The 12,396-nt window shown below is 42.4% G+C and overlaps 1 long non-coding RNA gene across 1 annotated transcript in view; it reads left to right on the top strand.

The window, feature by feature from the left end:
• LOC141571925 (uncharacterized) overlaps positions 1-12,396 on the top strand; it is a 45,230-nt gene that overhangs the window by 11,191 nt on the left and 21,643 nt on the right. Inside the window, exon 2 of the long non-coding RNA XR_012496969.2 lies at positions 604-736. This is a non-coding gene — a long non-coding RNA (uncharacterized LOC141571925). The remainder of the gene's footprint in view (positions 1-603; positions 737-12,396) is intronic.

The following is a 12,396-nucleotide window of genomic DNA, read 5'->3' as shown; positions in this document are numbered from 1 at the left end:
TATTATTATTTAAAAATTAATACAAGTTCATGGGAAAAAACTCAAACAGTACAAAAGACAGACAATGGAGTGTCACCCTCCCTGTCACTCCCAGATCTTTTCCCCAGAGGAGTGTTGCTATCTTTTCCATGTGTCCTTCCAGGGGTGGTTCAGGGTATGCAAGTGGGTATATGGCTTAGTGTGCAGTGCAGGAGGATGCATTTCTGTGCCCCCCCCCCCTTTTTTAACCTAAAAGGTAGCAAACCGACATACATTTTTCTGAACCTCACTCTTTTCACTTAATGATATTATCTTGGACATTGCTTCCTGCTCATCTATAGAGCTCCTCCATTACTTTTGGTGGTTATATAATCCTCATGGTTTATTTAATGATTGGTCAGGAAAGCAGCTCCAACCTAAGTGGTCCAGAAGAATTGGACTCTCTGCTGTCTGGGGGTCGGTTAAGCAGCCTCTGTGAGTCTGTGGATTCCCCAAATGGTGCGTGGTCTGAAGTCAGCAGGGTTGGTGCTTGGACATAAAGGAGGGGGCCAAGGACAAACTGCAACTGTGAGGAGAAAGTGAAACCGTGTCTTTCTTTCACTGCCTCTCTTGTTGACCATTCAGGAGATCTGCATGGTAAGCTGGAACCCCGGACCATGGTGTTGGACTCGCACCTGGCCAGGTCGTAGAGGATCTGCGAGAGGCCGTGCAGCAGGAGCTACAGGAGCTGCACACCTGGCTGCTGCCGTGCCCACAGGTGAGTGAGATGCAGGAGCACCGGCCGGACGCCCACCTAATTCAGTAAGTGCTGTCCCTCTGCCCTGTCACCCTGCACATTTCTCCCGGTGAGCCCTAATCCAGAGACATGCTAGGGAGGCATCAGGAAACCTGGTCCCAGCCCAGGTGGGCTCTGGGCTCCAAGCTCTACAGTCGTCCCACATTGATGGACACGGAGGGTGTTTCCCATCTTTTGAGGATGCTGTAATGCATAGCTCTGTACTGGCGTCTTTGTTCACTTGTGTTAGGAGAGCTAGAAAATTAGTTCCTGGAAGTGGAACTGCTGGCCCAGAGGGTGTGGGCATTTTTAATTTTATTAGGTATTGTTTAATTTTGCTCCGAAGAGGTTGTGCCAATTTATATTCCTGCCAATGATGTATGAGAATTCATATTTCCCGACATCCTCATCAACAGAATGTATTATCCTAGTTTTTGACCATTTTCATTTCATTACATAAAAAAACATATCTCACTGTGGTTTTAATTTGCGTTTCTTTTTTTTTCACTTGATGTGTGGTTAAGCATCTTTGAAATTGTTAAGCCCATTTGCATGTTTTTCCATTCTTACTGACCTACATTCAGCCGTTTTAATATTGGATTCATTTCTACCTTTTAACATTGACTTATAAGAGCTCATATTATTTATATTTATATATATGTATGTTTTAGATATATGTTATATATGTTTATTATAATATATATTCGTGTTTATTGTATATATATATGGCAAACATTTCCTCCAATTTGTCTTTTCCATTTTATCTATGCAAATATCTACTTTTATAATGCTGTGCTTATATTTTGATTATATGGAGTTTGAGTTTCCTGTTTTAGAAAGGATTATCTCTTTTGTTTTTCACAAAAATTCTGAAAGATGGGTAATATGGTTCCTAGTCTACCCGTGAGAAACCTAAGGTTTATAGAAAGTAAATAAGTGGCATAAAGTCAGAGTAAGTGATTGAATCCATCTGGATTCCCACAAGAAGAATATCGCACAATCAGATTTGGTATTTGAGGAATGATTAGCGAAGGGGCTATTTTCAAACTTGGAGAGAGTGTTGGAAAATCACAAGGAATAGACTATTCCCCAGGACTAGTGACAGTGGGGAGAGCCATAATCACCCCAGGACCAGGCTGGAGGTGCAAACGGAAAGAGTGGTTATTAGAACCTGGAGGGAGGGAGATAATGAGGGGAAGTGGGCCACACACAGAGGAGCTGTCCTCTTCAGCGGAGGGACATAGACAGCCTGTGGGCAGCCCTGCCACTCTGTGAGGAGCGGGAGAAATAAATACCCTTACATCTTTTCTTCCCTCCAGCAGACCCCAAGGAGAAGCCAAGGGCACACATATTATTTGAGATTTAGTTGGCAAAAAATAATATTTACTTTCTTCTTATGACTTTAGATGAAATAAAATTACCTGACCCTTCAGGGTTGTGACAGGAAGAGGAGATCAATGAAATTCACTGGGCACATATAAAAATCTCTGGTCAGTGCCATCATATATGAAGAAAAAACACAGAGCTCAAAGTGAAGATGAAATTAACATACTGCTTAGTCACTAGAGTCAATGCACTTGAGTGGGTGGGAGGTGCCATTTTTAATGGCAGTAGATATGTCACTAGAATTGTGACATATTCCCCCTACCTAAGTTCGTTTCAGAGAAAGTTGCCTGTCACCAACTTTCATTGCACAGTAGAGCCACAGGAAACTAGTCATTCAAAGGTAAACTCTGAAGCTTAATCTAAGTTAAAAAAAACAATGAGGATGGCAGAAATCAGATACTAGAATATGGGCATGATCCAGACAAAAGCATGTTTGAATGATGTAATCCAGCTGTACAAAACTCCCCTTAGATTCTGAAAACTTATCTTCTCTCTAGCTCTGGGACTTGTGTGCTTGGTGAAATTGTGCAAGGAGAACCAGGAAGTAGGAAGACATTTTAAGAAACTTTTGAATTAGTCCAATGAGAGTAAAAATGCTGAGCCAGGAGCAATAGAGAAAAAAAATAGGGTAGAGTTGAGGATCATTAGAAAGAATCAATTTTCAAGATTTACAAAAATCTGAGATAAAAGGTAGTGTAACATTATCTGACATTTTAGGCTTTCATGATGGAGAACAATGCAACAATGCACATAAGCAGAATATGGACTCCTGAGGATGTCCTTGGGACTTGAGGGGAAGAAAGATAATGAGTCCAGTTTACAGATTCTTAGGTTGAGGCAGTTGTGGATAATGTTTGTAGAAGTATCCTTTAGGAAGCTGGTATATAAACTGGGTGTTTGGATACTGGAGACATAGATGTTTGAAGACATGTTTTCTTCATGGAGTGGATCATTAAAATTTTGGTAGTGTGGTAAGTAAGCTTGTTTTTAAAGAGAAAAAAAACACCTGAGGATGGAACCTTGGAAAAACTCATTCATTTGAGAAACACATAAACGTACCTCACCAAATGGTAGGCACTCAGCTAAGTGTTAGAAAATCTACATTTCTTAGATGTAGAGTGAGGAAGAGGACTCAGCATATGGGGTAGGAGAAAGCCAGAGCGAAACAGACACCCTTGTGGTATCACTTCATCTGGGGAAATGTGCTGTCTTTCAAGGTATTGGTTCATTTCATCTAAGTTATACCAAATTTGTGGCGGTAAAGTTTCCCTTCTTTATTTTCCTTTTAGTGACTATTGGGTCTGTAGTTATGGACCCTGTTTCATTTCTAATATTAGTCATTTGTGTCTTCCTTCTTTTTTCCTTTGTTCACCTAGATAGAGGCTTCTTATTTTATTGATCTTTTTTCAAGAAACAGCTTTTGGTTTCATTGATTTTCTCTATTGTTTTCCTGTTTTCATTTTATTGATTTCTACTCTAATTTTTATTATTTATTTTCTTTGGCTTACTTTGGGTTTAATTTGCTCTTCTTTTTCTAGTTTCCTAAGGTGGAAGTTTACATTATTGATTTAAGATCTTTCTTCTTCTCTAATATATGCATTCAATGTTATTAATATCCCTCTAAGCACTGTTTTTGCTGTGTATCACAAATTTTGACATGATGTATTTCCATTTTTATTTACTTCAAAATAGTTTTTAATTTCTCTTGGGTGCATTGTGGTATCAAATGCCAAATCTGGAGTCGTGACGTTGGCGTAAAGGTTGGCTCTGTGACTTACTAACTCTATGGCTCCTCCCACAATCGCAATCATCACAGTCACATATCCCAAAGCACTGCCCTACCAGCACCAAGGCAACCTCCAAACTGCCCCCTGTGTGCCACACACTGTGCTACTGATACTTCATACTTGCCCCACACATGTCTCATTCCATCTCTTTGCAGTAGATATAATTACCTCTACTCTACATGCAGTAACTTACCCAAGAGCATAGCTACTGGGAGATGGAGTTAGGAATTGAATGCATGTTTGACTCTCTGGAACATCCGATTCTTTTGTTGTTGTTTGTTTGGTTGGTTGGTTGGTTGGTAAAGTGGAGGTAATAACTGTGTTCCCATTTTGCAAATTTCATGGCTAAGCCCTCTATCTCTGATCCCATTTCTTGCATCTTCTCAAAGGATCTGAGTCTCTGGATCAATCTTATGTTCCCCTGTCTTTGTAACAAGCAGCTTTGAACCCCCCTTAGTCACCACATTCTCTCAAACATCTGCTCTATCTCTTTCTTCCTCGTCACAGGCAGAAGCCTCAAAAGAGCTGTTTCCACCTCTTATTTCCACTTTCCCCTTCCTCAGTCTCTGCCTATGCCAGGGTGTAGCTTTGCTTTCACCAACTAATTTACCATAAATTGTCTTTTCTTGATTTCAGTGGTTAGTCTTCAAAGTTCATGGTATTCATCTTCCCGGTAGCGTAGCCACAGTGGGATATTTTTCCTATTTGATACTATAGTTTCCCTTGACACTATGGCACAGCTGTTTGCTTCTCATTGTCCTTTTCCAGCTTCTCCATCTGACCCCCTCAACTATGACGTTGTTACGCAGGTCCTCATGTCTCCCCTGTTTATATATATGTGCTCGGCGGTCCCATCCCTCTTATGGTTTTAGTCACCTCCAGTGCCCAGCGCTCCCGAGCCCACACATGTACCCTGAGCTGCTCCTCTGCACCTCACACCAGACCAGACGCTCGCCCGGCACCCATGTCTACTTGAATGCCTCAGAGGCATCTCAAATCTGCCTGACAAAATGGAATCGATTGATTCTCCCTAAAAGTGTTTCTCCCTTGGTGTCCTTTACATACATATATTCCAAGGAAGGGAGAAAGTCACTTATATCTCTGAGACTAAATCAAGGAAGATATCAATCTTGAGGTTTTATCTGGCAATCATAATTTACGAAGCAGCAAGTTGATGAAGCAACAACAAAAATATATTCATTGAGCCTGGACTTCATGCTTCTGACTGCCATTTCATGGTTAATAATAATAATAATAATCATATTACTGGTAACTTTAATTCTTTTTTTATTTCAACAATTTGAATTTCCCTTATAATGACATAAAGCAGAAAATTCAGGACAAAGCTGTTGTGAAAGCATGTCAAGATTGCCTCAGATTTGGGAGCTACAGACTGACCTGTGTTTTTGGCATAGGATGCTCATAAAGGAATTTTTATTTGATGATGAAACTCTTACAAATACATTTTGTAGTTTAGGGAGTTGAGTGTTAGAGGAAATAAAAATAGGAAGGGGTAAATGTTGAAATGAATCTGAATTTTATCTTTCTTTTCTGCAGAAGGGTGAATTTTTAATAAGATTGTTCTTTTTTTTTTTGGAGAGACTAACTAATTATTTCCAAACTCTTGTTCATTCAAACCTCTTAGGCTCTGATATTCTATTGCAACTATGTTGGTATATGGGAATAGTTTATCAACTTTCATTTACAGTTAATAAAGTTGTTTGTGTGGGAATAGCTCCAGATAAAATTGGCAAGGGAAGTTTCTCAGGTTAAATTTACTTAGAAATACTGCCTGTTAGAAAACATATCAGAAATGTGTTCAGTGAAAGCTTGCTTTTCTTTTCTTTTTCTTCCATCAAAAAAAAAAAAAAAAAAAAAAAAAAAAAAAAATGGACATTGTAGGGCCAAGCACATTCTATCAATTCATCCATTTACTAGAGTGGTTGATTATATTGATTTTTTTGTCCTACAAATTTCAATAGAAATAATATATATTTTTAACGTAGTGCTTCACAGTTCCGGCACTGTTCTTAGAATCCAGCGTCTTCCTTTTATCTCCTTGACATGTGTCAGCTACAGCTGTATTAAAACTCAACATTAATCTTTCTGAATTCAATTCTCTTGACGAATTTCTTCTTCCTCCACGCCTGGAATTCTGACTTCAAAAGAAGTTTTTCATACACACGAGAGATAAATGCCAGGAGAATTGAAGTAAGGATTGGGTCAAATAACATTGGAAGCCCTTTCTTCTTGCATTTTGAGATGTGAAATGTAAACCCAAACTAAATGGTAAAGGAAGCCCAGCTCTTATTCTATTCTCTGTAGGTTCTACGCAAAGAAATTGTGTCTCTTAAAAAGAAGAGTTCATAAACTGTCTGACTTTGCTGTGATATCCAATTTCTTCCAATAGCTATCCTGCAAATGGAAAATGCTGCAGATTACATATTGTAGACTGTGCCAGACTGGTGGTTACACTGTCAGGACATTACACGAAGCATAAAATCTGGGAATCTCAGTCTTAGGAAGAGAAGATATTTATAGTATCTGGGGCCACTGACCATTAGAGGGAAGTGTGAGGGAGAAAGCTATTAGTGCAAACGAGAGCATTTTAGGGACACTCTGTTTTCCTTCCTAAGTGTGTGGCCTTTCTATGCTGCACAGACAGAGCACACACACAGATGCGTGCATGCAAGAAAATGGAAGTGCACACATGGGGGAAAAATCTAAACTGAAAAAAAAAAAAAAAAACCTGGTGAAGTTTTTCTTTTTTTTTTCCTGCTAACATCACATAGTGCTTGAAAGCTCAGGTGGCATGCTCAGGTGGGGACGGCAGGCATCTCTGCAATGGAGACGGTCTGCTTTAAGAAAAGGACTGTCACCCTCTCGTAGGCGCCTAGCACAGTGAACAGTATTTTGTTCAGATTCTTGTAACTAGAAGGCGGCTGAGCAGCTGTCATCTGACCACAGAAGGGGGAGACACACAGGGGTGGAGTGCAGCGCAATCAGAGAACAGGATATGCTCAGAAGCAGACTTTCAGAAGCTTGGGCTGGTTACTGAAATTTGGGCCTGGGACACCTTGATCCCACCAAGAGAAGAGCTAATGGTCACAATCTTGGGCAGCTGTCTGGAAGCAGCTGGCCAAGCAGTTTACCTCGTCAGCCAGATACGGGGCTATGTCCTTCCTGAGTGGAGGCGCGATGGTCTTGGCAGCAGAATGAGGCATAGCATGTAAATTTGAACTTTTTGAGTTTAAGTCCACTAAAATTACAATAAGATATTGGGTCAATATAACGACTCACTGACCAACGTAAACTGTGATTGCAGCTTCCATTTCAATGGAATTGAACCCTTTTTTTGTGTGGCAGGTCGAAAACTCATGCCCAGCATGCTTCCTTTTAACTCACCTCTATTGTTCATAAAATTCAAGTTATTCCACTTTCCACCTCATGCTTTCAGGTAATGGGTAAGCAGGTAGGCTTTTAATGTCCACCAGGCCTGGACTCAGTCCTGCTCTTGAAACGAAGGAATATTTGTGACCCCCTCTGTGCCTGAGTTTATTCACTTACTAAACGGGTAAACTACCCCTTTTGTACCATTTTCCTCCCCCTGAGGACTATGGATGCTGAAGAAGTGGCCTGGACAGCATGAGATGCTCAGTGGCTAAGAGCTGGTGTTACTGTTGTTTTCATTGTTGCCAGGCTAATGTGGCCCGCTAGCGAGGACATGTGAATGCCCTTAATCTGAGGCAGCCTGGGTGGGCTCCGCCGTGTTCAGTGGGATGAAGGGGACCCTTTGCCCAAAGCTAAGGTTCTGAAGAGAGGCCTCAGAGAGGAGATGAAAGAGGTTGAGAGGTCATCCCTGATCCACCTGACATGCCTCTTGGGTCTACTCCTTTTGGCGGGTCTTTCCTTCTCTGTTTGTTTTGTATTCCTTCTCTTCAAAATGCAGTTCAAGCGGAAACTTTGAGAACTTAGCTCTTCCGGCCGCTCCCTTTCCTGGGGGTATTTTCAGTGAACCAGCACCTGCAGCTAGCAGCTCAGGTGTGATAGCTGTCTGGGTGCCCAGCAGGATGGGAAAGGGACCCTACGGCTCCCCACTCCCGAGCCCCACACACACACACCGTCAATGTAGCACGCATGGGTCAGGAAATAGGGCTATCTTCTTTAGAAAGGGCCTGTCTAATTATTATCCCTCTGGTCAAGAGATTCTAGTGGCCGTCTAAGGATCGGAAATTAAAAGCCTTGATTGTGATGTGAAGAGGAAAAGGCAAGACACAGCGTGTGGAGCTCTTCTCGAGGTGTGGGAGCACAAATGCTTGTTAGGAGGGACCAGCATCTGGGTTGCCAGTTTGAAACCATGGCAAGGATGGCCATGATCAAGACGAGATACAGAGGCATTTGATTTCTATGGAGGGGACAGGAAAGTATGCAGCCCAGGCCCCTGCCCGGGTCCCTGTGTATCACCCAGAGGCCGTCTTAGGATTTGTGAGGATATGACTTATTTGCTTATTACTCACAATTTAAGCTAAATTTCTTCAGTGTGGCCTAAGTGCCACTCAGGGCCACTGACGAAAATGCACATTCCTGGCTCCATCCCCAAGCTCCGGAATGAGTATGTGCAGGGCAGAGTCCTGGAAACGAGCATTTTGATGTGCCCTCCGGGCGATGGTCCGTGATGCAAGTGTGGGCTGCTTTGGCCCAGACCTCACCTTTGCCAGCCAGCTGGCTGGGGCCCCTCCACACAGGCTGTGCTCCTCACTCTCCCAGCTGTGGATTCTCTCTTCTCAATGTCTCTGACGCCATCACTGCCTTTACACGCGCTTGCCATGAACTTGGTTTTGCTGTCACCGACTCACATTTGGATTATCATAATGATTCTGTAACCATCTTCTTCACTTTAGTATGACTCCTTCTGACTCATTTTGCACATTAATGCTAATTTTATTCAAATCACTCGCTTCCTTTAAAACTCTGCAGTGATGACATGTTTTTTACTAATTTATAAATCTAAGTGCCTCAGCCTGAGAGCTGAGGCCCTCTTCAATCTGACCTGAGTTTAGACTTCTTTATTCCTTTCTCTGATCATTTCTCTGTGCTAAATCAGCTGATATTCCCCCCCTCTCTTTATCTAAGGTGACATTCACATTTTATTCATCATTTATATTGCTTCTCGCCCCAATTAGAATTCCATCCCTTTCTTCTCAATGTGGCGTAATCATTAAATACCCAACTAATAACACCATACACATCTCAGGTCACTGCAGTCAAACACAAAACACACAAAATGGTTGCCCTGCTCTGGCTGTCCCTAGTGCAGGTTCTGTAACGAATCTTCAGGCTGTCATGTATCGGGGAGGTCTCTCCCTGCCTAAACCGTAGCATCTTGGGAGCAGAACTGTGTGCTGTGGGTCAACAACGACTAGCTGAGTTTGGGGGTTCCTGAGGGGGCCGCATTCTCTGCTCTGAGCTCTTCTCCATGACAGCAATGTCCTCTCCCCAGGTTATGAAATGGTTTAGTATCAGATAAAGTCTCCTGACCTTGGTCCCATGCGCTTTCCTCTTACTTATTACGTGCCTGAAGTCACAACAAAGGAGATCCAGTTACAGCACATTAGGTGAGCCTGGGAGGTCGTTCTTGGCGATCCTGAGAAATTCTCTTCAGCTGTCCCTGTGGCCAGCTCTCTGCTCAGTGTCCCCACAGAGAATGCTATATGCCCATTCTGACTTTCTGTTCATGCACCATGCCTCGAGCACCAGTACTGGCGAAGCCCAAGGAAGTTTCTGTGGGAAACACGAGATGAACGAGATGTGGAGCTTGTCCTCATGGAACTAAGAGTGTGATGGAAGGGAGAAAAGATGGGTATGATGAACTCTCAGCAAGCCTGGCCACATCGGGCCCAGCGCACCTCCCAGAACAGTCTCCTTACCAAGCAAGGAAGATCTGCTGATCTGACCGGGCAGAAGCTTACATGCCAATGGTGCCCAGTCCAAGTGTGGGAGAGTCATGGAGGCTCAGCTCTCCTGTCCTTGGACTTCCGGCTCAGACCCATCTGCTGGGCACACCTCGGAGGCTGGGATGGCTGGTCATCTCTCCTCTCCTCGTCTCTCCATCTACTTCATCCTAAATAACAGAGTGGGTGGGCTTTGCGCCTTCCACTTTCTCCTACTGCAGTCCAGAGACTGCGAGATTTAGGCTCTGGGGACTGGGGCAGAGGTCATGCTAGTCCTCGTGAGTGAGCTCCACTCCACTAGCAGTGTTTTCAGTGGATCCGCTCCGCTCTGGAGCAGTGAAGTGTTGATAATGACTAATACAATGGCACTTCTCCCATGATGCTGGTTCTTGCTCACACTTCTTTGGCAATCATGGGGTAGAGGTGATCATTGGGAGAAGTCGAGAAACCCTTGGTTCTTGAAGGTTGGCTAGAATTCTAATTGGGGCAAGAAGCAATATAAATGAATAAAATGTGAATGTCACATTAGATAAAGAGAGAGAATGGGGGAATATCAGCTGGGGTAGCACAGAGAAATGATCAGAGAAAGGAATAAAGAAGTCTAAACTCAGGTCAGATTGAAAAGGGCCTCAGCTCTCAGGCTGAGTCACTTGAAGTCTGGCTAGGGCCACCGACAGTGTAATCTAACCCTTATTAGAAAATACAGTTTCGTGGAGAAATTACAATGAAAAAGAACCAATACACTTTGTCTTGCCTGTAGTTTACAGTTTATAAAGTACTTCCACACGCATAAGAATCAAAGGAAATTGATGTAGAGGTGACTATTTTTCCAGTGGCATAAATATGATACACATTAGTTCCCTGTATCAGTTTGAGGGCATTTGATGAACTATAAAAAAAGTCAGAAAACATTTAATGGTTTTAGAAGTGTCTGCAATTGGACCCCAAATGAATGTTTTACACACACACACACACACACACACACACACACACACGTGTATGTAACAGACTTGTACATTCTCATGAAAGTAAAATCATTAGATTAATTTTGTCCAAATTTGTGTACCCTAAGCATACCGATGCCTCTGACGATGAAATGGGACAGTTAAGGGTCACATTTAAGAGTGTGAAACATTTCCTCCTTTGTTTTTCCCAATTCAGATGATTTGTAAACTTGCATCTGATGTAACTTTAGTTGAGTGCAGCAGACATGTCATCTTCCCTGTGACGTGCGGCTGGTGTCCCTGGGGAGGGAGCTTTGTTAACTGATGAAGACGTCAAATTATTCCACAAGTGTCAACAGCTGCATATTTATCACTGCCCCATAGGCCCTCGCAGACTGAAGGCTTTCACTGTTTCTTCGCAGCAAAGACACTTAATTAATGAGTGGGTCTAATCGGGCTGTCTTATTATTTACAAGGTTACCAGTGAAGCTTAGCTCAACCGATGTGCAAACAAACCAGCCTTGAGGAAGCTTTAATTAATAATTCTGAGCCAGGCTTTCTGAGAGGCCCCATCACCACGCTCTCAGGTGATTTACAGCGTCTCTTTTGCCGTGTTCTCATGTCCCTGCATGCAAATGAGTGACCACCCCAGCAGATCTTCCTGTTTCAACTGCACTGGGCCTTGTTTATGACAGAAACACTCTTATCTTTGCATAGGACTTAATGGAGATGGATGCCTGAATGGGAAAATTCCTCGTCTCTTTCTTGGATGTGGTGCTATTCAAAAGCATTTCCATACATTTGCTGAGCACCAGCTATGCTAAAATATTGAGGGGATGCATTCACCTTAGTAAACCTAAAATGCATGAACCTTACTATTGCCCCTTTGGGGTTCACTCTAGTTGGGATTCAAGTATGATAATACAAGCTGAAATTATGCTCAGTGTTAACCCAGAAGTAGAAAGTCCACTGGAAAAATAAGAGATAAATTTCTGCTATTGGGGTTCGGAGACAATTTAGAGTGTGTGTAGCACTAATTAGCATACTGAAGAATAAAGGAAGGCAATTTGAATTGAGAGAAAGACAATTCTGAGAACAATTTAGAGGATGTATTGGAAGAGCATGAGGCTGGATCAGTTAGAAGACCTTTGCGATTGATTGGTGTAAAGATTCGTGATCTGGGTATAAAATAAAGTCCGAGCACTGGAAATAGAACAGAAAAATTATATTTAAGAGATTTCCTGGAGGCAGAATCAAGAGATTTCACAAGGGATTGGATGTGGGGGGTGGAGGAGAGAGCAAGACCTTGATGGACTGGGAAGGTGTGCCCTCACTAACTCAAAGTAGTCTCCATGTTTTTCTACCTACAACTTTTTGAATATACTACTTTATTGCCTTCTTGCATTTAGTGCAGCCAAGGGCAATTGTCAAACAGATTTCTGTTCTTTTGTAAGTGTGTGTGTGTGTGTGTGTGTGTACATATATATGTACATATATATAGTGTGCATATACAATTGTCTGTCCATCTATCACATCCATCTATAGACTGATCAATTGATCAATCTGTATCTATG

This window comes from Rhinolophus sinicus, chromosome 2 (genome assembly GCF_057876585.1).
Source record: "Rhinolophus sinicus isolate RSI-liver-muscle chromosome 2, RSI-T2T, whole genome shotgun sequence".
NCBI lineage: Eukaryota > Metazoa > Chordata > Mammalia > Chiroptera > Rhinolophidae > Rhinolophus > Rhinolophus sinicus.
Note: the sequence above shows the minus strand (reverse complement) of the source record. Positions and strands in the feature narration are given on the sequence as shown.